We start from the raw sequence: 27180 nt of genomic DNA on the forward strand, positions 1-27180 counted from the left end.
CCCAAAAACATGAAATATATACAAATATTATAAAAAGGCAGTATTGTGGGCCTCCCATGCTGTTTTTAAACAACAGATATCTGTTCACCAGCTACATCAAGTCTGGATCATACATTTAGCAAGGGTGAATCTGTTCCAACTGGATCCAAGTCTCCATTACATTTACATTTTAAAGCGTCAGAGTTCTGTACTAAGCTTGTCTGCACTTGAAAGCTGTTGCAGGTTTTGCGTATCTGCATTAAGTGATCCAGAACAATGGCTGCACAAGCAGTCAGTCAACACCACATTGTAATCCCCAGCTAAGCACCCTTTGGGATTGCTGCATGCACACAGCGTTGCACTGTTTCAAAACAAGCAGTCAGCATTCTGGGCAGACAGCCCCTGGTACACTGCTTCCCCACTAAACTCTACGCATTCCGGGACTGTTTTTGCGGCACATAGTTAAATACTGGAATAAATTCCAAAGGGAGGTTGTAGAATCCCCATCCTTGGAGATTTTTAAGAACAGGTTAGACAAACACCCGTCAGATATGATCTATTATCTAGGTGTACTTGGTCTTGTCTCAGTATGCAGGGATGGAGTAGATGACCTCTTGAGGTCCATTCCAGACCTACATTTCTATGGTTCTATGACTGTGAGATAATTACCAAAAGGCACTTGAATTCTGGGACTTGGGATCAAAATAAATAATTCCCACGATTCCTCTCATTTCATTCCATCATCCATCTTGTAACGAGCCAGCGCTATTTTTAAAGCACTGTCAGGTAGCACGGAGGAAACATTGCTGAGCATTGTGATCATCACAGTGATTAATTCAAACAAGATACTGCAAATATGCTTCATATTGTGCAATGATTTCAAAGACAAGTAGATACAGGCCCCTGAGGAAGATGGAATTGAGAAGATACTAGTGCTTAATCTTTTCCTGCAGTGGCTTCAGCGAGTTAGCCACCACTTTTGAGCTCAGCCAACTAGATTAATAGTTTCCAAGGCCAGAAGGGACCAATGTGATCATGTAGTCTGACCTCCTGTATAGCAAAGGCCATAGAACTTCCCCCAAAACAATTCCTACAGCTTTTAGAAAAACATCCAATCTTGATTTAAAAATTGTTAGTGATGGAGAATCTACCATGACCCTTGGTAATTTGTTCCAATGGTTAATTACTCTCACAGTTAAAATTTTGCACCTTATTTCCAGTACTAGCACTGACTGATGGAACATGATAGGAATGCAGACCTGGGATGTCCAGCATTGGAAGCAGAACTTCAGGATGTCAAAGGCCACCTTCCTAGAAATCTGCAGAACACACCTATCTGGAAGCTCATCAACACGATTGCTACCAGTCAGTAGCGGCCCATTTTGGTATTGTTAGATCACCTCTCAGGGTTGTTGTAATGGAGGTGTGTGCAGCTATCAAGAAGGTGCTGTTCCCTCTGGTCATAAAGCTAGGCAATACACAGGATGTTATTCACGGATTTACTATTTGAGCCCCTGAATTATATTGGAGCCATTGATGGGATCCCTGTGCCTCTCCTTTGCCCCCAGCATCAAGCCTCAGGGTTCATCAACAGAAAGGCATATTTCTTCATGGTGCTGCAGGGCTGGCTGAACATTATGGGAAGTTCACCAATATGAATGTGGGGTGGTCTGCAAAGGTCCATGATGCTGGGATCTTTAGAAACTCTGGCTTGTTTTCTGCAATGAACTTTTGTTTCTGTGAACCACTCTGGACCCTGATGGTGTTGGCATTCCTCCTATGATTACCCTCTGTTTTCCTGGATTACGAAGCCTCTTACTGGATACTTGGATTGGATAAAGGACCTGTTTAACTAAATCCCAAGTGGCTGCAGAATGATAGTGCAACATACATTTGGAAGACTGACGGGTAGATGGAGGTACCTAATGTCCAGGCTGAAAGCTGATGAGCAATATCTGCATCATCAGATATTGATGATAGATGCTTGCTGTGTTTTGCACAACCTACGTGAGATCAAAGGAGATAGCTTTGCTGAGGAATAGAAGGAGGTCATGAGCAGAATTCCTGAAGTTTCTGAACACCAGAGAGGCAGCATCTACCAAATGCTGCAACTGGTCAGGGACTCAGAGCCAGGGATGCATTATGTTCCTACTCTGAGGCCAAGACAAACTTGTGAACAATGTATATACCTTTGAGTAAGGCTTTTATCATGATCAGTGCACGTGTCTTAACACTTATATCTACTGGTAGATGGAGTTTAGTACACTGCAGGTGGGGATTTTACTGAATCACATAAGGCTCTTATGAAATTTTCAAACAAACAATGTCATGACATTTTCAATTAATGATTAATAAAAAAAAATACATCAGGTTAAACATTGTGAATAGCAAAAGAAAAAAACTTTATTGAACAAACATAACATGATGCAAAGTTAAAAGTCCAGTGCAAAGCAATATGATCCAGTTCATCACAATAGTAACAAGAAGGGTTTCTTCAGGTATGTTGGCAACAAGAAGAAAGCCAAGGAAAGTGTGGGCCCCTTACTGAATGAGGGAGGCAGCCTAGTGACAGAGGATGTGGAAAAAGCTAATGTGCTCAATGCTTTTTTTGCCTCTGTCTTCACTAACAAGGACAGCTCCCAGACTGCTGCGCTGGGCATCGCAACATGGGGAGTAGATGGCCAGCCCTCTGTGGAGAAAGAGGTGGTTAGGGACTATTTAGAAAAGCTGGACGTGCACAAGTCCATGGGGCCGGACGAGTTGCATCCGAGAGTGCTAAAGGAATTGGCGGATGTGATTGCAGAGCCATTGGCCATTATCTTTGAAAACTCGTGGCGAACGGGGGAAGTCCCGGATGACTGGAAAAAGGCTAATGTAGTGCCAATCTTTAAAAAAGGGAAGAAGGAGGATCCTGGGAACTACAGGCCGGTCAGCCTCACCTCAGTCCCCGGAAAAATCATGGAGCAGGTCCTCAAGGAATCAATCCTGAAGCACTTAGACGAGAGTAAAGTGATCGGGAACAGTCAGCATGGATTCACCAAGGGAAGGTCATGCCTGACTAATCTAATCGCCTTCTATGATGAGATTACTGATTCTGTGGATGAAGGGAAAGCAGTGGATGCATTGTTTCTTGACTTTAGCAAAGCTTTTGACACTGTCTCCCACAGTATTCTTGTCAGCAAGTTAAAGAAGTATGGGCTGGATGAATATACTATAAGGTGGGTAGAAAGTTGGCTAGATTGTCAGGCTCAACGGGTAGTGATCAATGGCTCCATGTCTAGTTGGCAGCCGGTGTCAAGTGGAGTGCCCCAAGGGTCGGTCCTGGGGCCGGTTTTGTTCAATATCTTCATAAATGATCTGGAGGATGGTGTGGATTGCACTCTTAGCAAATTTGCGGATGATACTAAACTGGGAGGAGTGGTAGATACGTTGGAGGGCAGAGATAGGATACAGAGGGACCTGGACAAATTGGAGGATTGGGCCAAAAGAAACCTGATGAGGTTCAATAAGGATAAATGCAGGGTCCTGCACTTAGGACGGAAGAACCCAATGCACAGCTACAGACTAGGGACCGAATGGCTAGGCAGCAGTTCTGCGGAAAAGGACCTAGGGGTTACAGTGGACGAGAAGCTGGATATGAGTCAGCAGTGTGCCCTTGTTGCCAAGAAGGCCAATGGCATTTTGGGATGTATAAGTAGGGGCATAGTGAGCAGATCGAGGGACGTGATCGTTCCCCTCTATTCGACATTGGTGAGGCCTCATCTGGAGTACTGTGTCCAGTTTTGGGCCCCACGCTACAAGAAGGATGTGGATAAATTGCAGAGAGTCCAGCGAAGGGCAACAAAAATGATTAGGGGTCTGGAACAAATGACTTATGAGGAGAGGCTGAGGGAACTGGGATTGTTTAGTCTGCAGAAGAGAAGAATGAGGGGGGATTTGATAGCTGCTTTCAACTACCTGAGAGGTGGTTCCAGAGAGGATGGTTCTAGACTATTCTCAGTGGTAGAAGATGACAGGACAAGGAGTAATGGTCTCAAGTTGCAGTGGGGGAGGTTTAGGTTGGATATTAGGAAAAACTTTTTCACTAGGAGGGTGGTGAAACACTGGAATGCGTTACCTAGGGAGGTGGTAGAATCTCCTTCCTTAGAAGTTTTTAAGGTCAGGCTTGACAAAGCCCTGGCTGGGATGATTTAATTGGGGATTGGTCCTGCTTTGAGCAGGGGGTTGGACTAGATGACCTCCTGAGGTCCCTTCCAACCCTGATATTCTATGATTCTATGATTCAATAGCTGCCAAACCATACGAGTTCAACCAGGCCCCTTATTATTGACCCTGACATTACTAAAACACAGCTAGAGCTCCTTTCCCTTGTGGCAGCATCAGATCAGGTTCTCGAAGTGCCCCCTCTCCTTTGTTTGTTCTGATAGACACTTGCAGACATGTGCATTATGGAGACTGCTCTTAGATAGGCTGGGATTCGCACCTCTCCCGGAGGACAACGAAGTCCAGAACCTTGGACAATGAAGTCCAGGACCTCAGCCCAGACCAAACAGGAGCAAGAGGCATGGCTGCTGAATAATCATTTCCATGAGCTGGAACCATGAACAGCCACACATGGCTGCATGCCACCGTTTAAACAGGGAGGTGACAGTCACGTCAAGATGATTCCAGAACAGTAGAGGGCACACAGGTAAATAGACAAGCTGACCCAGGTAGCCAGCAAAGCAGCATGGGATACTAACAGGACTGCCAGATATAAAACAGTTGTTTCAGGATGGGGACACAGCCACACCTACTTTGTTCTGGGTAAACTCATCCTACACCTCAGTATACACATTTCCAAAGGGAGTGTATTAATATGGCTTAAAACATCAAATGATTTGCAACAAAAAATTGTGTGCGTGTGGACGCAAAGCACTTTATCACAAAATAGTTCAAGTTAACCCACAACAACTTTTAATTTAGACAAGCCATTATACACTAAGAAAAAAATACAGTGATTTGCTTTTTGAATGTTCAGGAGCAGCATGGGACAGAAGCTGCCTTCACCAGTTCTACCCTACACCCGAAAATCCACTCCAAGGAAGGGAGTGGTGTTATTAAAAAGAGGCTTACAGTTTAAAGGGCTTGGTTTACATGTCTGTAGATGAATACTTCCTCACCCAGCATAAATACCTACACAACCGCCTCACACACAAATTATTCCTATTTTGGGCCTGAATAATGTTTGTCAGGGAAGGGAGGTATGCAAATCAAAATATGGCTGCATACATTAACACTGCCTTTGTAGCCAAACAGAGTATAATTCCAGAAAGTATCCCATGAAGAGTGATCTCGTCTCACAGGCTCAACTGCATGAAAGTATGGGAGGAAAGAATGGCCTATTTCACAACCACTAAACAAAACAACATCCCTGATTAGGATTATGTTTTAATTGGATGCCAACAGCAGCAGGGTCAAAATGAAAGCTGAGTTCCAATAAACTTAGCCAGACTTGAGGACTCTGTCTTATCCTTTTCAGTTTGTTCAGTTATGCGATAAAACATGGTCATTAGACCTTAAAAGATTTTCTTCCCTCACCCTGATATGCTTGCTCAGCAAGGGATACTTTGTTTGAATGGGTACCCATCACAGATTTCAGCATTGGCAAGTGGCCCATGAGACAAAAAGTTCAACATCATATCCCCATTTAGAGTCTATTTAAAAAAACAACCACTCTGCTATCCCCCACTTCAGAGACTATGTGTTGTGAAGCACCCTGCAAAGGATTCTAGCTTTTTTATTCTGTCTGAACCAAAAAATGTGGACAAAACTTTAGTGGATGCCAAATAACTGTTACAAATAAAACAAACAAGCAATAATAAAATGCTATCAGGAATACGCATAGCTTGGGTGGAACATGCAATTAGGCAAGTGAGATCATACTTAGAAAGACTGCCTGGGAACTGTAGTTCCCATTCCATCTGCTTAGAAAATCTGCTTAGGGGAAACTTCCTGTTCATGCTACCTGAGACCACACTAAGGCCTCATCTACACTACACAGTTTTGTCGACAAAAGTCAGCTTTCGTCAACAAAACAGTGGACGTATACACACAACAATGCTCCTCCCACTGATTTAACTCTCCTGCTATGCAAACAAAATAAAAACCACTTTGACAAGAGGCATAGAGCTTTTTGCGGCAAAGTTAGATTGATGCAGTGTCAATGTACACACTGTGCTTGGTTATGTCGCCATAAATGGCCTCCAGGAGGTGTCCCACAATGCCCATCCTGACTGCTTTGGTCAGCCATTTGAACTTCCCTGGCCTGTGAACCTCTGCCCCTCTCCCTTTAAAGGACCAAAAATTTTTGAAATTGCACTTCTGGTTTGCTTGGCATGGACTGCTCACATGGCATCTTTCCAGCTGACCATGGTGGCTCCATGCACTAAACAATTTCCTGTGTGGAGTACACCGGAGTTGTTGGATCTGCTGGCTCTGTGGGGAGAAGAGGCTGTGCAGTTCCAGCTCCACTCCAGGCATAGGAATTTCAATATCTATGGTCGGATTTCTTGTGGCATGTTGGATAAGGGCTATCAATGGGACACACATCAATGCGGTGTGAAGATCAAGGAGCTGAGGCAGGCATACCAAGAGGCAAGGGAGTCAAACCATCACTCTGACTCTGTGCCAAAGACCTAACATTTCTATAAGGAACTGGATGCCATCCTCGGCGGTGACCCCACCTCCACGAGCCCCATGGATATTTCAAGGGGGGAGGCCTGGAGACGGGGCCAGTGGACTGAACCCCAAGGAGGAAGTAGTGAACAAGATGGGACAGGTGACAAAGTAGTCCAGTACCATGACGAGCCAGGACCTCTTCTCAACCCCGGAGCATTCAAGCCAGTCACAGCTCTCCACCTGTGGCGTGCATGATGCCGGGGAAGGGAGCTCTGGTTAGTGCTCATTTTGAGTTGATACTGCTTGGTTATATGAGGTAGAGCTGTCCTTTGCTTTGTTATATGCTAGAAGTGGGTTAAGCGATAGAAATGTACAAGATTAGCTGTGTTTGCCTCTGCTTCACTTTCCCTATGAAACTACACAGTGCGGCCCTGTGGAAAAGTGTGTTAATGCACACCGAGATTTCACAGGAATCCTCCAGAGAGATCTCTAGGAAACTTTCATGGAGATACTCAATAATCCTCTGTGGAAGGTTTCTTGGCAGAGCTGCTTTGTTCCTTCCCCCGCTGTAGGAAACTTTCCCATGTCAATCAGCAATCACTGGTGCAGGGACCAAAGCGGCACATAGGCAAGCAGCAGAGGGACCCAGTCTGAAGTCACATGTATGCAGGAAATGCATCTTTGAATCCTTGCTTACCCTCAGAAGTGAGATATCAGCTTCAATGACCCCCGCCTATGGAAAATGGTGGCAGTCACAATATTGTCCCTAGTCACTTGCAGTGATCCCCTTAAAAAACCACCTTGATCCTTTGCCTCATTTTGAACGCCCTCTTACACTCCACTTCCCTCACATCCAAGCCAAACTCACCATGTTTAAGGCATTCGCTGAGCTATGTGCTTGCCAAGGGACAGTGAGAAAGAGGTATTTTACTATTATGATTCAATGCTGTGAGTTCACTGTCATGCCTCTGTTTATTGTTTCTTTTGTTTCTGCAGATGTGGCCTTGAGAAGAACCCCCTGGACACTGGTGGAGTGCCTCTGCCAGATAAGGAAATGACCTTATGGGGGAGCAAATGTTTTGAGAGGTGCTCCAATCCTTTGACGCTGCAGAACAAGAACACAGGGCATGGAGAGAGACAACCAATGAAAAATTAAAAACAGATAGCCAAGAGAGGAAGCAGGGTGAGGAGAGAATTTTAGAGGACCAGGAGTGGATGATAAAAGTGATGGAGACCAAACAGAGATACTGAAGCCCCTAATCGTCCTGCAGGCAGAATATATGTGAGCTCACTCCCTCCTGCAGCCCATACAGAACTGCTAGCTATGTCCTCCCCAAACTCCACCCACACATTCCTTGCATCTTCCCAGACTGTCATATTCCCCATTCACTCCACTCCTTTAGACAGGTTCCCCAGTGATAGCGGGACTTAGGGCTTGGCTACACTTGCGAGTTAGAGCGCATTAAAGCAGCCCCGGGCACCCTAGCTCACTCCCCGTCCACACTGGCAAGGCACGTAGAATGCTCTGACTCCATGGCTAGAGCGCTCCTGGTACTCCACCTCATCGAGAAGATTAACGCTTGTTGCGTAGTGGCTGAGACGCCCGGACATCAGTGTGAACGAGGTGTTGCCTTACTGCGCTCTGATCAGCCTCTGGAAACGTCCCATAATCCCCTTAAGTGGCCACTCTTCTCACTGTTTTGAGCTCGCTTAGGAATGCAGATATGCCCTCTGAAAGCTCTGTTTCTGACAGCCGGCTCCGAGACAAAGCAAGCCATTACTGTGGAATGCTGTGTGTGTGAGAGAGAGACGGGGAGGAGGGAAAGGTCTGCTGCTGTCTGAACTTACAAGACAGCATGCTGACATGCTTTCAGCCCCCCCCCCAAACCCACTCTCTCTCCCCCCACATATACACAACACACTCCCTGTCACACTCCCCCCCACCCCATTTGAAAAGCACGTTGCAGTCAATTGCATGCTGGGATAGCTGCCCATAATGCATCGCTCCCAATGCCGCTGCAAGTGCCGCAAATGTGGCCACACTAGTGTGCTTGAAGCTGACAGTGTGGACAGATTGCAGCGCTTTCTCTACTGCGGTCTATGAAGACTGGTTTAAATCAATGCGCTCTACATCTGCAAGTGTAGCCATACCCTTAGACATAGCTAGGAGAGCCTCCAACAAGAGAGTGCTCCTCTTACTGTTATGTCCCTATCAAGAAAGCGTTTTTTTGTGTATTGGTTATTGCTACTTAATAAAAATGTACTCTCTGAAAGAAAATAAATCTTTATTTATCTCCTACACATGGTGGTTGCTGCTGGAATTCATACACAGTGGCAATTTGCACATTTGCAGACAACAAATCGCGTTCAGGAAGCAATCATCAAAATTTTAATTCAAGGTGGCAAGTTAACAAAGCACTGCAAAATGCTTTATAGAAAAACACGTTACTGGTGCTCATTGTCAGAATGGTGCCTCATAGCTCCCCTTGTGCCCCTCTAATAGCCCTTGTATCTGGCTGCTCAAAATCAGCCACCAAGCAATCCGCCTCCCCGCTCCACCCCTGGGGAAACTTTTCACCTGTAGCCTCACAAATATTATGCAGTGCACACCAGGCTGCTACAACCATGGGAATATTTTCCTCATTGCGATCCTCCTGCCATAAAGGCAGCGCCAGAGAGCTTTTAATCTGCCAAACACACATTCAATGGTCATTCTGCACCTGCTCAGCCTATTGTTGAAGCGCTCCTTGCTGCTGTCCAGGTCTCCCGTGTAAGGCTTCATCAGCTATGGCAGTAAGGGATATGCTGGGTCTTCCAAGATCACTTTAGGCATGTCAACATCCCTGTCAAGGTTCCTTCCCCACTCTGAACTCTAGGGTACAGATGTGGGGACCTGCATGAAAAACCCCCTAAGCTTATTTTTACCAGTTTAGGTTAAACTTCCCCAAGGTACAAACTATTTTACCTTATTGCCCTTGGACTTTATTGCTGCCACCACCAAGCATCTAACAAATATATAACAGGGAAAGAGCCCGCTTGGAAACGTCTTTCCCCCCAAAATCCTTCCCAGCCCTACACCCCCTTTCCTGGGGAAGGCTTGATAAAAATCCTCACCAATTTGCATAGATGAACACAGACCCAAACCCTTGGATCTTAAGAACAATGAAAAAGCAATCAGGTTCTTAAAAGAAGAATTTTAATTGAAGAAAAAATAAAAGAATCACCTCTGTAAAATCAGGATGGTAAATACCTTACAGGGTAAGCAGATTCAAAACACAGAGAATCCCTCTAGGCAAAACCTTAAGTTACAAAAAGACACAAAAACAGGAATATACATTCCATTCAGCACAGCTTATTTTCTCAGTCATTTAAACAAAACAGAATCTAACGCATATCTAACTAGATTACTTACCAAGTTCTAAGACTCCATTCCTTTTCTGTTCCCGGCAAAAGCATCACACAGACAGAGAGAACCTTTGTTTTCCCCGCCCTCCAACTTTGAAAGTATCTTGTCTCCTCATTGGTCATTTTGGTCAGGTGCCAGCGAGGTTATCCTAGCTTCTTAACCCTTTACAAGTGAAAGGGTTTTTCCTCTGGCCAGGAGGGATTTTAGAAGTGTTTACCCTTCCCTTTATATTTATGATAATCCCCCATTGGAATCTTCTGGTCTGGAAAGAAAATCCCTGCTTGCAGCTTTCTGTATAGGCCAGTGTTCCTGAAGATGCATGCACCATGCACTATCCCTGACCACCCCACATTGATATCAGTGAAATGACTTCGGTGATCCACAAGCACCTGCAATACCATAGAGAAGTACCCCTTTCTACTTATGTTCTCTGTCGCAAGATGGTCCAGGTCCAAAATTGGGATATGCTTATCATCTATCACCCTGCTGCAGTTAAGGAATCTCATTGCCACAAAGCCACCCACTATTTCACGTACATTTCACAGTCCTTCATAGAAGGATGCAATTAATGGCCCTGAACACTTGTGTGAACACAACCCCCACAGTGGACTTCCCAACTTCAAACTGATTCGCAGCTGACCAGAAGCAGTCCGGAATTACTAGCTTACACACACCTACTGCCATGCACTTCTCCACTGAGAGGGCAGCTCTCATTCTGGTGTCCTTGCGCAACAGGGCAGGGCAGGGAGAGCTCAGCACACAGTTCCAGGAAGGTGGCTATGCACTTCCAAAAGTTCTGCAGCCACTGCTCATCATCCCAGATCTGCTAACAATGTGATCCCACTACCCTGTGCTTGTTTCGTGAGCCCAAAAGCGATGGTCCACCGTCTGCAACTACTCCATGAATGCCAAATTTAATCTGGAATGGTTTCTTTCCATGGCACACAGCAGGAAAGGCACCATGGATTCCTGTTCAGATTCGAAGCTCATGAAATACTGTATGATCCGCCACGGTGTGTTCATAACATTCATCACAAAACTAGAGAGCAGTGCAGGAGGATCCATGCTTTCAGGCAGAGATGGAGGGCACACAGTTTACAGGGGCTGTTAATAAACAGCGCAAAACATAGTCGGAAATCCATGGAATGATGGGACAGAAAAAACTGCGCTATGGGATGTTGAGCCCACAGCCATGATGCACTGCGATCCACTCCCCATTCTCACAACTCCTAGCTGCAGAAGGTGGCAAGTTGCACAGTGGGATAGCTACCAACAGTGCACTGCTCTCTCTGTCAGTGCTAGAGCACAAACTGTGGATGAGCTCTGCCAACACAATGAGTGTTGTGTCAACATGCACAAGCGATGTCATTATAGCAGGTTATGACCATTGGTGTAATTTATGTCGACTTAACTATGTAGCTTAGACATAGCCTCAAACAATCTCTACCTCAACCATTTACATTATCATCATCTTCACTGGCAATTGAAAAAAAGTGCACCCCTCCCCCCAAATGGCAAGCAAATCTTAAGGCCGCCTAGCTTGACTTAAACTGCACACCCTCTATTTTGACTTTTTTGCGGGGCGGGGGGGGGGGGGAGGAATGGAGATAGTGGGACTAGTGTAGTAGCAAAAGTTTAGCACTGTAGTGGGGGCTGGAGGTGGAACAAGAAACCACCACATCTGGTCCTTCCCTCTCTATATAATTAATTTATAATTCAAATCAAGGCTGAAAACAATGCTTTTCCTTCATACCTAGGGTGAACTTTTCTGGGAGGTTCTTCATCCTAGGCTAAAGAGGATTAAATCACACATAACAAAAATGTTTTAAAATATTTTAGATTCCTATTCCTAGTGTTGGATAACTTGGGGCTGTGGACCGCTAATAAAACTAATTCAGGGTAACCATTCTGCTAAAAGTCATTACCAAGCTCTGATTTCTCTGTTCTCCTGTTTGGATCCAGATCCCTTTTCTGCACAGAGACAGCAACAGAATCTTAAGACTCCACTCTCACTTACTAAAGGGCTAGTAAGTAGTGAAGAAAAAAGTTAACCAAGCTTTTTGGGAGGCTCATATTCAAGTGGCAAACCTCCAGTAATACTAAGCAAGGCCCTTTTGTAACTTAATCTACACACAATACACAAAAGAAATAGGATTAATCTCAATTAAAATACTGTACTTTGCAACTTACTGCTCTCTCAGTGTGCTCAAGTAATTCTCACCAAGGGCTAGAAGAAACTGGATTCAGCTCGGATCTTTTTCTTTGTCACCCTCAAAACAAAAAACAGAACAGAAGAGAAAGTAAAAGAAAATCTGGAAAACCATTTGTTTTTCAATTGTGAGGAGGGTGGCTAGTGGTAGTGAAGTACCAAATCTTAAACCCGAAGTTTCCAATGAAGCTGCTCACACATGCATATATCTGAGAGCTAAAACTGGTCTTTAATGCCCATGAATGGGAGTACGATTACAAGATGTCACTCGTAAAAAAAAAAAAAAGAAAAAAGAAAAAAGTAAATGTTTACAAAACTTGAGACTAACATAAACATCATCATCAGATCTTTCTCTAGATATCAGTCTTCAGTTTAAACAGTTTAACGCATTCCTCTGCAGTATTCACAACCAAAACATTGAATGTTGTGCTAAATGCATAAAAACATGAAAGTGCTGTTGACTAGAAAATAGAATAAACAAAAGTGAGAGCGATCCGTCTTTTTTCAGTGTCCAAACTGATGAAATAGGGAAGAAGTAAATTAAATGTTTAAAACTATTTGTTTTAATGACTGTAAGTGGCAAGAGCAGAGTGCAGCTTGATAACCATTATGCTCAGAGCTCATTGGAAAACAGATTTTTCACCCCACAAAAAAATTCAAAAAAACTCAAACCCATCACGAATCAGGACAAAAAGGCGACGTTTCAAAAAATTTCACATAATTAAAAGGCCAATATTTTAATGTCAGCCTAAACATTTCGTTCTGACAAATCTGACATGTTGTTTCAGCTTCAACCTTTTGTAATTTTTACATAAAGTAAATTTCTAAACAAAGTGTCATTTCTAAACAAAAACATCAAAACTGGTTTTTGTTCCAAAAACATCGAAATGGGACATTTCTACATTTTAAAAGTCCTATTCCAAATGTTTTTTTAAAAAATATGTAGAAATCAATACAATTTTGGGGGGAAAAAATCCCGTTTCATTTTTGACTCGCCATTTTTGATTTTGCTCGTTTTAACACGAAACGGACACTGACACTCACACCCCCGTAAGACAGAGTTACTGGTAACAGCTTTGAAGAGTCATGTTTTTATTTTAATGGTATTACAGTATTTTTTATCTCCTAACCCCCCCCCCCGCAATAACCACCCACAGGGCACTTCGAGACGCGCCGCAGGCTGAAGTCAGAGCGCTCGTGTGCCCAGATTCCCAGCCGAGCGCGGCAGCAGGTCCCAGCCCCGGCCCACACCCCTCCCGCCGCGGGGCCGCACCGCCGGGCGGCGCAGGGCAGGCGAGCTCGCCCCGGGTCGGAGCGCTGGGCCGGCAGCTCTCTCCCGCGGGGGCGAGGCAGGACACCCCCGCTCAGCGCGCCGGGGCTAAGGGCTCGCCGTCCTCGTGCCAGCAGGGGCAGGAGCCTCGCGGCGGGAATCGACCTCCCGCTAAAGCGACCCCAGAGGCTGCAGGTACCTGCGGGCCTGGCGGGGGCGGATCCGCTCCTGCCTCCGTCGCGCGGGCCTGGGCCTGCGAGCTGTGCGCCGCTCCGCCGGGGAGAGGAGAGGGCGGGTCATGTGCCCCGGAGGCGGGGGGAGTCGGGGCACCCAGAGCAGTCACCCTGACGGGGCGAGGAGAACCGGCTTCCCCGCCTCAGCGGCCCGGCCCCGCCCCCCGCCGACAGGCTGGGAGTGGAGGCCCCGCTGGGGTCCGTGCCCGCCATAGCACCTGCCCCTGGGAGCAGAGCCCGCCCATCCTGGGCCTGCCGTGCCTCGCGGGAGTCGGACCCGGAGTGATGGGAGGGGGGACACGGCGCGTGGGAGAGAAGCTCCCAGTGCCCGGGGGGGGGGTGTGAGTGGAGGGGAGTGAGCCCCCACATGCTGCAAGGACAGACCCCTTAGAAATGTAAATAACAACAACGCCAAGACCAAAACAAGCCCCTGCAAGGCTCCAGGGAAGAGCAGTTTGTTTTCTCCAGTGGGATTGCTGGTCAGGCCTGGGCCCGAAAACAGGGACTCCAGCCCTCATTGCAATAGCGCCCGGTTCTTACCTAGGGCTTTTCAACAGCAGAGCTTAAAGCTCTTCACAGCAGTGCATTCATCCTCCCAGCACTGAGGAAGGGTAAGTATTACTATTCCCATGTCACAGCTGGCAAAGGCATAGAGAGCTGCTGACTGACTTGATAAGGACACAGGAAGCTTGTGGCAGAGCAGGGACTTGATCAGTCTGTTGCTGTAGGTCTGTTGGGTTAAGGAAGTATCCTGAGACATGAGTTCAAAAAGAAGCATGAACTCAAGTTGAGAGGTCTTGGAATCAGGACCACAGCAGTAAATGCTGTCATTGTGTGGCCTTGGATAAGTCACTTTACCTTGCTGTGGCTCAGTTTCTCCATCTGTAGAATGGGGTGTTGTAAGGTTTAGCACATTGTTTGTAAAGTGATGTAAGAACTTATAAAGCAGTGTTTCTCAACCTAGGGGCCAAGGGACAGGTTTAGGGGGGTTACAAACAGGGCTCGCATTAGGGAGTAGGAAGCAGGGCAATTGCCTGAGACCCTGCGAAGCTAATTTGCATGTTTCAGCCCCCACTGCCCAGGGCACTGGGGGGGCTGGAGCTGGAGGACTGGAGCCACATGCAGGGAGTGGTCACAGCAGGGGGTGAGGTCATGCCTGGCTGTTTGGGGAGGCAGACGCTCCCCTAGCCTATGCAACTCATCGCCCATGTTGCCCACATAAAATGGTTGAGAAACACTGTTCTGAACAAATGTACTTTAGAAAACTACAGGTTTTTTATGCCCTACAGTGTCTCAATGTTGTGCTATTATTAGGGCTGTTATATTAATACTTTAACATGTCTATTTACAGATAGACATTTAAGAGCAATGAGTACAGAGTAAATTCTCATACATCACGAGAGATGAGGTAGATAACATCAGACCTAATTCTAGAACAGAAGAAATGTGCACAAAAGTGAAGGCGCATGCAGTTCACTAGGAAATATGACCATGCAAATGTCAGTGGAATAAAAGCTAACAAAAGAAAGCAGAAAACATGAGCAACTACAATGGAAGACTTTGGGGACAGGAAACAAAGGAGGGAAAACTGTGTGGATTATGTAGTAAAACACACCAGCCTCCCTGGAAAAGATGCTACATGTCAGAAAAACGGACTTTAAGCAGGGAGTGGTGATAACACGAGATAGATCCAGAGAAAGAGGATATGGCCACAGCAGAGACTTTAACTGGGCTGTCTGTGAAAGCACATAGGATTCTGATGAACCAGAGAAGAAGAAAAAAATTCACTGATGAAATGGAATTATAAACATGGTTAGAGAGTTGCTTTTATCTTGTGGGAATTGTGAGAGTGGTTTATAAAACTAAAACCAGATGTCTGTGATAGAAATGGCTATAGACCTGCCAATATCTAATCATAGTGAGAAGCAATTTATAGATTAATCAGCAAATGTAGCATGTAAAAGCATCAAAGAGGAGGGAACTCAGGGCAGACAAAAATGGATTGCAGGATTCTAACAAGTCTCCAGCGACGATTTTGAATATATATGTTTTCAATGTTCAGTTCCTTGAAGAACTTTCAGACTGCTCTTGTTAAAGTCAGGAAGAATGAGTTTCCTTTCCACAAACCCTGGCTCTATGCGATCCAAGGTTGTAATGATAGCTGTAGAGATGCCATTGGTAAACCTTGGTGCATGCCGTGCTGTTGTAGCCATATCAGTCCCAGGATATTAGAGAAACAAAGTGGGTGAGGTAATGTTTTCCCTAACCAGCGTGGGGAGGGAATTCTTCCCTCTCCCTGCCCCCCGGCCTATATTAGCCAAACTACTATCTGTGCAGTGTTTGTATCGATATAGTAATCTTCAAGAAAAAAAATCCATCCCACACTGATCTGGGGAATCTTGCTCCTTGCGTAGGCAGTGCTTTACAAACAAGTCCCCTTCTGACTGTAGGCTCCTCTTAGACACAAGATGTACTCACTGTGCCCTAGATCTTCAAAAGATAACACGCCCGAGGGAGACACTTGTCACTACTACTATTGTTTAAATTCTAGTGAACAAAATACCATAGCATCAGCTCAAAAAAGGAAACATGAGCACAAGATCAAAGGTGTCAGGCAGATGTAATACGTACAATGCACAGCATCTTCAAGGCTGCCTTGAATTTCAATAGAAAATACTAGTTATCTTTTATAAATACAACAGTACAGAATAAAAATGAACATAGCTGTTTCAGGTTTATAATAGAGAAAATGCAGTAAGGGAGGAATTTGTGCCCAAATATCATGGCTATATCCCAAATTCACAACTTCTGGGCACAAATCCAATCTCTGTTAGAGGCAAAAAATATGGATATAAGAAACCAGGTCTCTCTGTTAGATGCATGTCTCAGTGCCTTTTCAGTTGACCTTTCTTTAATAGTTCCAAGACACTTTTACAGTGGGAAAAAGCAAATGTATTATCATCATGCTGCTCAAGCAACAAATGAATTTTGGCACACAAAATTAAAATAATCCTTTTTCTGGCAAAGACTATGGTTATGTCTGCAACAGTGGGGTCTGTACTTGTATCATAGTAACAAACCCTAGAAACATTTAGTGATTACACTTTATTTTTGGCTTCACTCCCACCAGACTAACTTCAGATAATCTAATTTAAATCCACATTTGAACATCAACAATGCCATTACAATGCAAGACATTAAATACCACAGGGATGAGAGCTATGAAGTGTATATAATAAACAAGGGATGGTGAACTCTTGATGTTGGTTATTCTGCTAAATAACTACTCCACTTTTTAAAACTCATGGTATTCTCCTTATTGGGAAAATAATGCAGCCTTCCCAGGAGAACAAGTCCCCCCCCCCCCGGACCACACTAATGCAGAGAACAGATATTCACTAAAGGCAGAACAACATTAGGGTGGAGAGAGAGTTTATTGTACAAGTGAGAGACATGGAAGAGGCAGATATTTTCTCTGGTGCCTCCAGCAACAGAAATAATGGAGGTTATTTATGTGTAACTGGAGATTCTTTGAGATGTGTGGTCCCTATCTGTACTCCACATGTGGGTATGCATGCGCACCATGCAATTGAGTCTGGAATTTTTTTCACAAGCAGTGTCTGTTGGCCTGCACATACACCATAACTTTTTCTCATGCTCCAAAGCAAGGGCATAAAGGTTGGTGTGGGCCGACGATTTTCCAGTTCCTATTCTTACTGAAGTCTAAATCTGCAGCAGAGGGGATGGACGGCAGGTAGTGGAATACAGATAGGGACCCCACATCTCAAAGAACCTCCAGTTACAGGGAAGTAACCTCCCATTTCTTTTTCAAGTGATAGTCCCTCTGTGTATTCCACATGTGGGAGATTAATAAACAGCAATCAAACAGGAGGTGGGTGCGAGGACGCAGAAGTGATAGCTGACTGTTATACTGCTGTCCCAAACAGGTGTATGTGCAGTGGAAACCTGGACCAGAGCATAATGTCTGGTGAAGATATGGAAAGAGCTCCAAGTAGCTCCCCTACATCTCTCTAGTAGGGGAAGGTCTCTCAGAGACATAGCAGGGGCTGCTTGCCCTCTGATGGAATGAGCCCTCACCCCTTCCAGTGGGTGTGGGGTAGGGGGATGCAGGTGAGTGCAGATCTCATCAGCAGAGGTGACCATCATGGAGTCCCAGAATCGCAAAAGAGCTCCAGCGTGGACTAAATGGGAGGTACGGGATCTGATCGCTGTATAGGGAGACAAATCCGTGCCATCAGAACTCCATTCCAAAAGACAAAATGCCCAAACATTTGAAAAAATCTCCAAGGGCATGAAGGACAGAGGCTAGAACAGGGTCCTGCAACAGTGCTGCGTGAAACTTAAGCAGCTCAGGCAAGCCTACCAAAAAAACAGAGGCAAACGGCCGCTTGGGGTCAAAGCCCCAGACATGCTGCCTCTATGATGAGCTGCATGCCATTTTAGGGAATGCAGCCACCACTACCCCACCCCTGTGCTTTGACTCCGTCAATGGACTATCACGCAACAGGGATGTGCATTTTGGGGACGAGGAAGAGGAGGAGGTTGAAGATAGCGCACAGCAAGCAAGCAGAGAAACCGTTTTCCCTGAGAGCCAGGAACTGTTTCTCACCCTGGACCTGGAGCCAGTACCCCCTGAACCCACCCAAAGCAGGCTCCCGGATCCGCCAGGTGGAGAAGGGACCTCTGGGGAGTGTACCTTTGTGAATATAATACATAGTTTAAAAGCAAGCGTGTTTAATGATTAATTTGCCCTGAAGACTTGAGATGCATTCGTGGCCAGTACAGCTACTGGAAAAGTCTGTTAACATGTCTGGGGATGGAGCGGAAATCCTCCAGGGACATCTCCGTAAATCTCTCCTGGATGGTCACCCCTCATGGTCACCTGGTTGAAATAGGGTAATTTTATTAAGGGGACATTCAGAGGTGGCTGTTCCTGCTGGGCTATGTGGCTGTGGCTGAAAAGAAATATTCCCCGCTGTTATCCACGCAATGCAGGGAGGGGTGAAGCGATCATCCCAGAGAATTGGGTGCGTGGGGGGGGGGGGTTTAGTTGGGTTTGTGCTGCACATTAACCCAAAAACTGAAGTACCTTCTTTTAAATTGCCAACCCATTTTAAATGGCCAACCCAACGGCTGCTTGGTATGGGAAATGAGGGTGCTGCTGTTTGAAACCATTCCCACATGTTATGAAGGTTAAAGAAGCCAAAAGACTGTGGCTTACCATGGCTGCCTGAAAGCCGAATTCTGTTGCCCGGCCCTGCGTGGGTGTTATCTCTTACACCAAACTGACAGACCCTCACCATAAGAGGCAAAATGTGACCTTGTACCGAAAGCACATGTGCTATGTAATGTTAACAGCAAGGTTCACCGTGAAAGAGTCTACCCATTGTTCTCTAAAATGGGACTTTTTAACTTAGATAATATTTTTACTTCACAGTCCAAGAGACACAGACAAGGTTTTCATCTCGAGGCCAAAAGACCAAATTTAATAATTTTATTAAGATAATGTTGAAGTAAAAAGAAAACGGTACAGAGTTCAAGCATAGAAGTTTCTGGTTATCAGGGAAAAAGGTACAGATTATCAAGGGGTGCGAAATTCGGTTTAGGAACAGGTGGCGTAAGGAATACATAATCTGCAATCTCCCTGATTGGGGGTAAAAAGTTTAACCGGTCAAAGTACAGACATTGAGATATGGGAGTATGTTGTCCATATAACGGCTATATTCAGGTGTGGAATATAATGAGCGGATACAATGATGAGGATGGATCTACCCTCATTTGGTGGGATTTAATGTTCAGTGAGTTTATGGTTCCAGTTCATATGGTCCAATGGAAAAAAAGTCTCTCAGTCCCTTTCCCATAGTTGATGCACGAGGTCGTACCGGCTCACACCTCCTGGTACTCTCGGTGGCCGGTGATGTGTTCGATGTAGATGTCCCTGGACCATCGGAAGGTGTCCGAGACCATGAGGCGCCACATGAGCTGTGAGTAGCGTCGACCAATCCCACAGGTCCACAGCACACGCTCATTGCAGGGGTCCCAAGTGCCCAGGGCTCCGACCATCAGGGCATCCATCTGCACCTCAAAGCCCTTCGCTCTCAGGGTGTTGGCCAGGGGGGCATGTTTTTCCAGCTTATGAGCTCAGGATTCACGGAAGGCCGGGGTCTTGTTCTCAAAGGAGACCATGACATCAACGAGGATGATCTTTTTCTGGGCCTCGTCGGTGACTACCACGTCAGGTTGCAACTGGCTGTCAGTACCAGGGATGGCGCAGTTCACGGCGACCTCCCCCAGGCGCGGTGTGATGGCTTTCACTAGGCGGTTCTGGATGGCGTTGTGGTGCAGCTGCTAGGCTCTGGAGTGGGGCTTGCAGCTGCACAGGACATGGGGCAGGGTCTCGTTGGAGTAGCCGCACTTCCTGCAACGCTTGTCTCGGTTCCCGTGGTGGACGGCTCCGTTGAGTGAGACGCAGTTGAGCCGGGCTCGGTGGATGAACTGCCAGTCGGTGAAACGGGTGAAGCCGCCCCCGGCGAGGAAGTGGTTGCTGGCATCCCATTTGCTGGTCAGTTCGAAGGCTTTACCCCGTTCTTAGCCAAAAGGCCGAGTACTCTCCCTTCCCCCCCTCCAGCTGAAAATATTTCAACGCACCCCCTATCATCTCCATCCCAGAGGCTAGCGAAAATTAAAAGGTGAAAAAAACCAAACACACTCACAATGCAGTGTTCTGAGCTCATGCAGTCCTCCCACACTGAAAGATCCCAGCAGAATGTGTGGAGGTAAGCAATGTCAGAGTCCAGGAAAGCACAATATGAACATGAGGACAGGTGGCGGGTTGAAGATGATAGGTGGCATCCTCTTGCTGACAGAAGGCAGGAGGCAATGCTGAGGCTACGGGAGGATCAAACTGATATGCTCTGGTGTACAGTTAAGCTGCAGAAAAGGCAGGAGCACAGACCGCTGCTACAGCCCCTGTGTAACTAACCACCCTCCTCCCCAAGTTCCATAGCCTCCTCACCCAGACGCCCAAGAATGCAGAGGGGCGGGGGGTGCCTCCAGGCACCCAAGCACTCCACGCCAAGGACTGCCCAAGCAACAGAAAGCTGGTATTCAATAAGTTTTGAAGTGCAGTGTTGCCTTGTCCTTCCCTCCTCCCCCACCCCACGCTTCCCTCCCGGGCTACCTTGGCAGTTATCCCCCTATTTGTGTGAAGAATTAATAAAGAATGCATGATTTTGAAACAACAATGACTTTATTGCCTTTGCAAGCGGTGATTGAAGGGCAGTTGGCTTACAGGGAAGTAGTGTGAACCAGGGGGGTGGGTTTTCATCAAGGAGAAACAAACAGACCTTTCACACCTGGCCAGTCATAAAACTGGTTTTCAAAGCTTCTCTGATGCGCACCGCGCCCTCCTGTACTCTTCTAACCACCCTGGTGTCTGGCTGCGCGTAATCAGCGGCCAGGCGATTTGCCTCAACCTCCCACCCCGCCATAAACATCTCCCCCTTACTCTCACAGATATTGTGGAGCGCACAGCAAGCAGTAATAACGTTGGGAATCACAAAAGCTTACGCTCAAATAAATTTGTTAGTCTCTAAGGTGCCACAAGTACTCCCTTTCTTTTTGCAGATACAGACTAACATGGCTGCTACTCTGAATCCTGTCAAAATGGGAATATTGTTTTTGCTGAGGTCTAACTGAGTCAGTAAACTGTGCCAGCGTGCTTTCAAACGTCCAAATGCACACTTTACCACCATTCTGCACTTGCTCAGCCTATAGTTGAACAGCTCCTGACTACTGTCCAGGCTGCCTGTATATGGCTTCATGAGCCATGGGAGCAAGAGGTAGGCTGGGTCCCCAACTAGAGGTATTTCAACATCCCCAACGGTTATTTTCTGGTCTGGGAAGAAAGTCCCTTGCTGCAGCTGTTGAAACAGACCAGAGTTCCTGAAGATGCGAGCATCATGTACCTTTCCCAGCCATCCCACGATGTTGGTGAAACGTCCCTTGTGATCCACCAGTGCTTGCAGCAACATTGAGAAGTACCCCTTGCGGTTTATGTACTGGCTGCCTTGGTGGTCCGGTCCCAAGATAGGGATATGCATTCCGTCTATCGCCCACCACAGTTAGGGAATCCTATTGCAGCAAAACCATCCACTATAACCTGCACATTTCCCAGAGTCACTACCCTTGATAGCAGCAGTTCAGCGACTGCGTTGGCTACTTAGATCACAGCAACACTATGCGGTCCCACCAGTTTGTGTTTGTTTCCCGAGCCCAGAATCCATGTTCAACGGCATGAACCTGCCCTGTTACCACCATGATGTCCAAATTGTCAGGGCCTGTACATTGAGAGAAGTCTGTGTCCATGTTCTCATCACTCTCGTCACCGCGCTGCCGTCACCTCCTCACCTGCTTTTGCGGGTTCTGGTTCTGTATATACCGCTGGATAACACGCATGATGTTTACAACGCTCATAACTGCCACTGTGATCTAAGCGGGCTCCATGCTTGCTGTGGTATGGCATCTGCAGGAGAGCAGAGTGGCAGCGGAAGCAGCAGGTGGATGACTATGCTGACAGCAATATGGCGCCCGTATGGAAAAAGGCACAAAACTATTGTCGGCCGTTGCTTTCATAGAGGGAGGGACGGAGGGAGGGGGGAGCAAGGGGTAAGCTGGCAGCAGATGCTGCAGTATGACTGCTAGCCGTCGTCGTCTCCTGGGTGCTCGCCAGCAGACGGTGTAGTACGACTGTAGCCATCATGGTTTCCAGGCAGACTGAATCTCCATGAGACGAAACTTAAGAGAATGACCTGGAGTCACTCCCATTTATGTCCAGGCACCCCGATAGACCTCACCGAGGTCTGACAGGAGCACCCATGTCTGCCCAGGCGCCCCCGACCGACCTCACCAAAGTCGGCCAAGAGCACCCAGGAGACGACAATGGTTATCAGTTGTACTGCACCGTCTGCTGCCACAACGCAATGAGCTGCTGTTGTGTAGCAATGCAGTACCGTGTCTGCCAGCACCCAGGACACGTATGGTGACAGTGAGCTGAGCGGGCTTCATGCTTGCCATGGTATGGCGTCTACATGGGTAACCCAGGAAAAAAGACGTGAAACGATTGTCTGCCGTTGCTTTCATGGGGGAGAGGGGGGCCTGATGATGTACCCAGAACCACCCAAGACAATATTTTTACCCCATAAGGCATTGGGATCTCAAACCAGAATTCCAATGGGCGGCAGAGACTGTGGGAAACCTACCCACAATGCAATGCCCTGGAAGTCAACGCTAGCCTTGGTACTGTGGATGCACTCCGCCAACTTAATAGTCTTAATTGGGGGGACACACACAAATCAACTGCATAAAATCGATTTCTAAAAAAATCGACTTCTATAAATTCGATCTAATTTTGTAGTGTAGACATACCCTTAGGGGTAGTAGTCCACCTAAGTAGTCTTAGGGGTAGTAGTAGCAAGAATGTGCCAAACCATCTTTTCTGTGTCCATAATGGCCTCAGTGGGGTGAGGGGGACATTCGACTGAGATCAGAAGGTTGCTGAATGTCCAGTACTCTGTGCTGAGGCTCCTGGACTTCCTTAAACTGACTCTCTAGTTCTGCCACTATCCTGTGAATGAGCTATTGATATTGTTTAAAATCATCTGGTGGAGACAGAGAAGATGAAAAAACCGTCTCAGCCGGTGAAGATGACGACATTGTTCCTGGAACCATTGGAACTGGCTCACCTTCCTCCAAATACTCCCATGGAGCAAGTTATAGATGGCTAGGTGATAACGGGACTCATGCATCGATCCTGGGTGTCTAGGGTGGGGCTCCCATGGTCTCCAGTATTGTCAGCGGAGGACCCCCCCAGGGCATAGGTTACCACCTGTCTCATGGCCAACTGTGTCTGGGCAGAGGCCGGAACCCTGATCTTCTATGGCTTCTGTCCAGGCCATCTCTCCTCAGAGCCGCAGAAACTCCTGCGGAGCGTCCAACTCATCAGAAGAAGAGGCTAGACCCTGGACTACCAGCAGAACTGATGGTACCAATGGCTGTGCCTTGAGACTGACAGGTGGGTAGGGAGAACAACTCTGAATCATCAGGATAGTTACACTAGGGGAAGAGACTATGTCCTGGAATAAAGAAGATCCTGATAGGAGGGGTGAATGTGACCAGGTCAGATCAAAGCTCTCAGACCACGCTGGAGTATGAGGAAGGTCCACCTGCAGAAACCATCTGAACTGGAGCTTCCCCAGTCACACTGGAAGTTGGAGCCACATGGGACCATGCTGATACGGGTACATCGGCTCTAGAAGTGGATAAGAGCACCGCAAGCTATTTAACCTGAGTCTTTGCTATCAGAGCGTGCTCAACACCATTTCCTGCAGAGATTTACTTTAGTCGTAGTCCTTAGTGTCTATTGGAATTATTAATAATTTCAAATATTGTTAATGTTATGGGAACTTACCAAAACACCAATTTAACCATTAATTCCTTAATTAAATCTGAAGGACAAATGGTACTTTATGCAGTTGCTCTAAACATGTATAACATCCTAAAAATAAGCAGTCACTACATCCAATACAGTAATAATATTTATAAGCAGGTGATCCGTAGACTTACAAATAGGCCAGACCTAGGGACGCCCATCTCATTCTGGCATGCTCCAGCACAATCAGGTAGGGTCTGACAAAACCTTTGGATTCATGGCTCTCTTTATACCCTTCAGCTAACTAGCTTTAGCAAAAACCTAGTTTGAAGCAGTTTATCTGTGCTTCTTTCCTTTTTCCAAGGCCGCCTCTTTTTTTCCTGCCCCTTCCCAGCCTTGCTTACTAGCAGAACAGTGGGATGATTTGGGTTTCTTTCTTTTGAGACAATTTGTGTTTATCATGTTACTGTAGCTTTTATTTTAGGAACTGTATATCCTTCCCCCATTAAAGTAACACTACTTACTATTCTCATGGCCTTCATTTACTTGCTGATTGGAGCCATCTTTCTACTGGCCATGAACTGTAAAGTGAAATTTTTTTCTTAACCAAACTTAAGATAACTCTAATTTTTATCATCTTACAGCACCTGTGCACAGTCTCTCACAACTTTGCCAGAATCAGGGAGGGATCCTCTCTCTTCAGGACAGTTTTTGACAAAGATGACTTTTCCTTGTATCTATGAAAGTGCCCCTTACTCTAATGTGAAGCCTTCTCCTTAGTCTTGGCAGTTTTAGCTTCTGTTCCTGAAGTCATGCTTGGAGAGGAGCAGCCTGCTTCCTGAGACTGATGTACAGGTCAGGGGAGGAGGTTCCCAAGCCAGACCTGGATTGGGGTCTCGCTACCTTCTCCACCAGATATTTTTTAAGTTTTAGTTACTGACCCTCAAGTTCTGGGCAGAAAAGAAATGCAGTTGCTGCAGATGTGAACCTCACCCAAGCAGCAGAGACAGCATTGATGGTTGTTGCTTGCAGAAAAGTAGTTTTGGAATGCTAGGACCCTGGGAATAATCCCAGACTTCTGAAGCAGAAAAATTCTCCAGGAAAGGGAGAAACTAACTACACTATCCTAGAATATACTATAAAAATGAAATTATACACTGGGGTCGGCAACCTTTGGCACATGGCCATCAGGGTAATCTGCTGGCGGACCACGAGACATTTTGTTTATGTTGATCGTCTGCAGGCACGGCCCCCCGCAGCTCCCAGTGGCCACGGTTTGCCGCTCCCAGCCAGTATATTTAGAGCAATGATACAGTAGAAAGGATCTCAGGACAACAAAGATTCTGACTCGGATTATGCCACAGTAAGAAGGAACTGGAGAGGGCTTAGCCCACGCCACCCTTTATGCCCTTGTTTTGGAGCATGAGGAAAGGTATGGAGGCCAACAGACACTACTTGTAAAATCCTGGGCTCAGCCACATGCATATCCATGTGGGAGTACACAAGGACCACCACTCAAAGAAGAATCTAGTCCTAGCACTACCTGTATATTAGACCTGCCAACACTTGAATATTTTAAGGCTTTTTTTTTTTTATAAAGTTCTTAAACAATTTTGTTGTTTGAATGAGTCACATAACATCGTTTCTTTGAACTGACAAGCATGAACTTGTTTGAGGGTGAAGAGACTTTTTACCATTTACAGGTGCTTCTGTGTTTTTTCCAGCTAGATCCTGAGCAATAGCTTGAGCAAAAACTGGTATATAAGCAATTGCACTTAAGTTTTTTGAAGTGGGATTTAAGATTGTTGGACAATGCCAAGGAAGTGTCCCTACGGATACCACCAGCCTCAAAAAAGCATGAATGACAAACACCTTAACCATTCCTGCACAAGACACATCTTTGATTAATCAGGAGGAAAGTGATATAGCTTCACCATGAAGGTAGAGAAAGTTTTTAAAAGGTTCCTTCACATAAGGCATTTTCAAAAGTACAATACCTAAACAAGAGTTCAGAGGTCTTAGCTAAGTTCTCTTCCTCTAAAGTCACCCACTGCTTCTTAAAGACTTAGAAGGGCTGAGACAGGAAATGCAGTTCTGTAAAGAAACAAGACTTGAGATGAGAATCAATGGGCTCATTAAAAAAAACAGGTAAAAATCTTTAGCAAAATAGAAGAACTGACCAGAAAACTGGAGGGAAGGAATACTACGAGACAACACAGTTGTGTTGCAGACCTTACTGAAGCAAATCTCTCCTTCACCTCAGTTGTCACTTTGCTTGATAAGGATGGTCTTCTTATTTTTTCATATTGTAGGAGTAACTGAACCTTATGACAACTTAGTCTTCCTATAAAGATCAGACTCTCTGAATCTTGAAAATCCTCTACTTAAAATTGAGAGTGCTCCCAGGTGTCTCACCCAGAAACCAAGAGATTGTCTCCTTCCTGCTCAACTAAAACTAAAATGTGTTGAGTATTCTGCATGCTTTTATATAATATGGAGTAAATTACTAAGACTTTTTTTTTTTAAAACAGCAGTAACATTTTCAAAATGGTCCTAAAGCCCCTAGAATGCTAAATTCCATTTGCAGAAGTGACTTAGGCACTTGGCTTCTTCCACTAGAAGCTTTAAAAGAATAAAATTAAATTTGTGACCAAACTCCCACTTTTCTAGCTCAGTTAAGTACCTTCCTGCATTCAAGGGTCTTACTTTTACAAAAATTGCTGATGGATATACACACCAGCTAGGGTTTGAACTTCCACAGGAAAATAGAAAGGACATAGCTTCACATAAGAACAGACACATCCCAAACCAGTGGGAGTAAGGGTTTCACCTCTTCCTTTGAGGATCAAGAGAAGATAGTCTAATGAAAAAAAAAAAAAACCAATCAAGAGAATTACAACACTAAAACAAAGGACAGACTGGACTCCGTGTGGGAGTCCAATTAAAATCTCCATGAAGATCTATGCTATATGG

General features: G+C 45.9%; 1 protein-coding gene across 4 annotated transcripts in view; it reads right to left on the reverse strand.

Moving 5' to 3' along the window:
• The window catches only part of EPHX1 (epoxide hydrolase 1), a 46691-nt gene extending 32654 nt beyond the window's left edge, over window positions 1-14037 (reverse strand). Inside the window, exons 1-2 of one of the 4 annotated variants that reach the window (XM_074949175.1) lie at window positions 13724-14037; window positions 12267-12315 (exon numbers count right to left, since the gene is read on the reverse strand). The gene's annotated coding sequence lies outside the window, so the exon portion shown is untranslated. Of the gene's footprint in view, window positions 1-12235; window positions 12316-13723 lie in introns of all 4 variants that reach the window. The other 3 variants (XM_074949174.1, XM_074949178.1, XM_074949176.1) reach the window with 3 other exon arrangements.
• Window positions 14038-27180: the final 13143 nt, after the last annotated feature.

This window comes from Natator depressus, chromosome 3, assembly GCF_965152275.1.
Source record: "Natator depressus isolate rNatDep1 chromosome 3, rNatDep2.hap1, whole genome shotgun sequence".
Classification (NCBI taxonomy): domain Eukaryota; kingdom Metazoa; phylum Chordata; order Testudines; family Cheloniidae; genus Natator; species Natator depressus.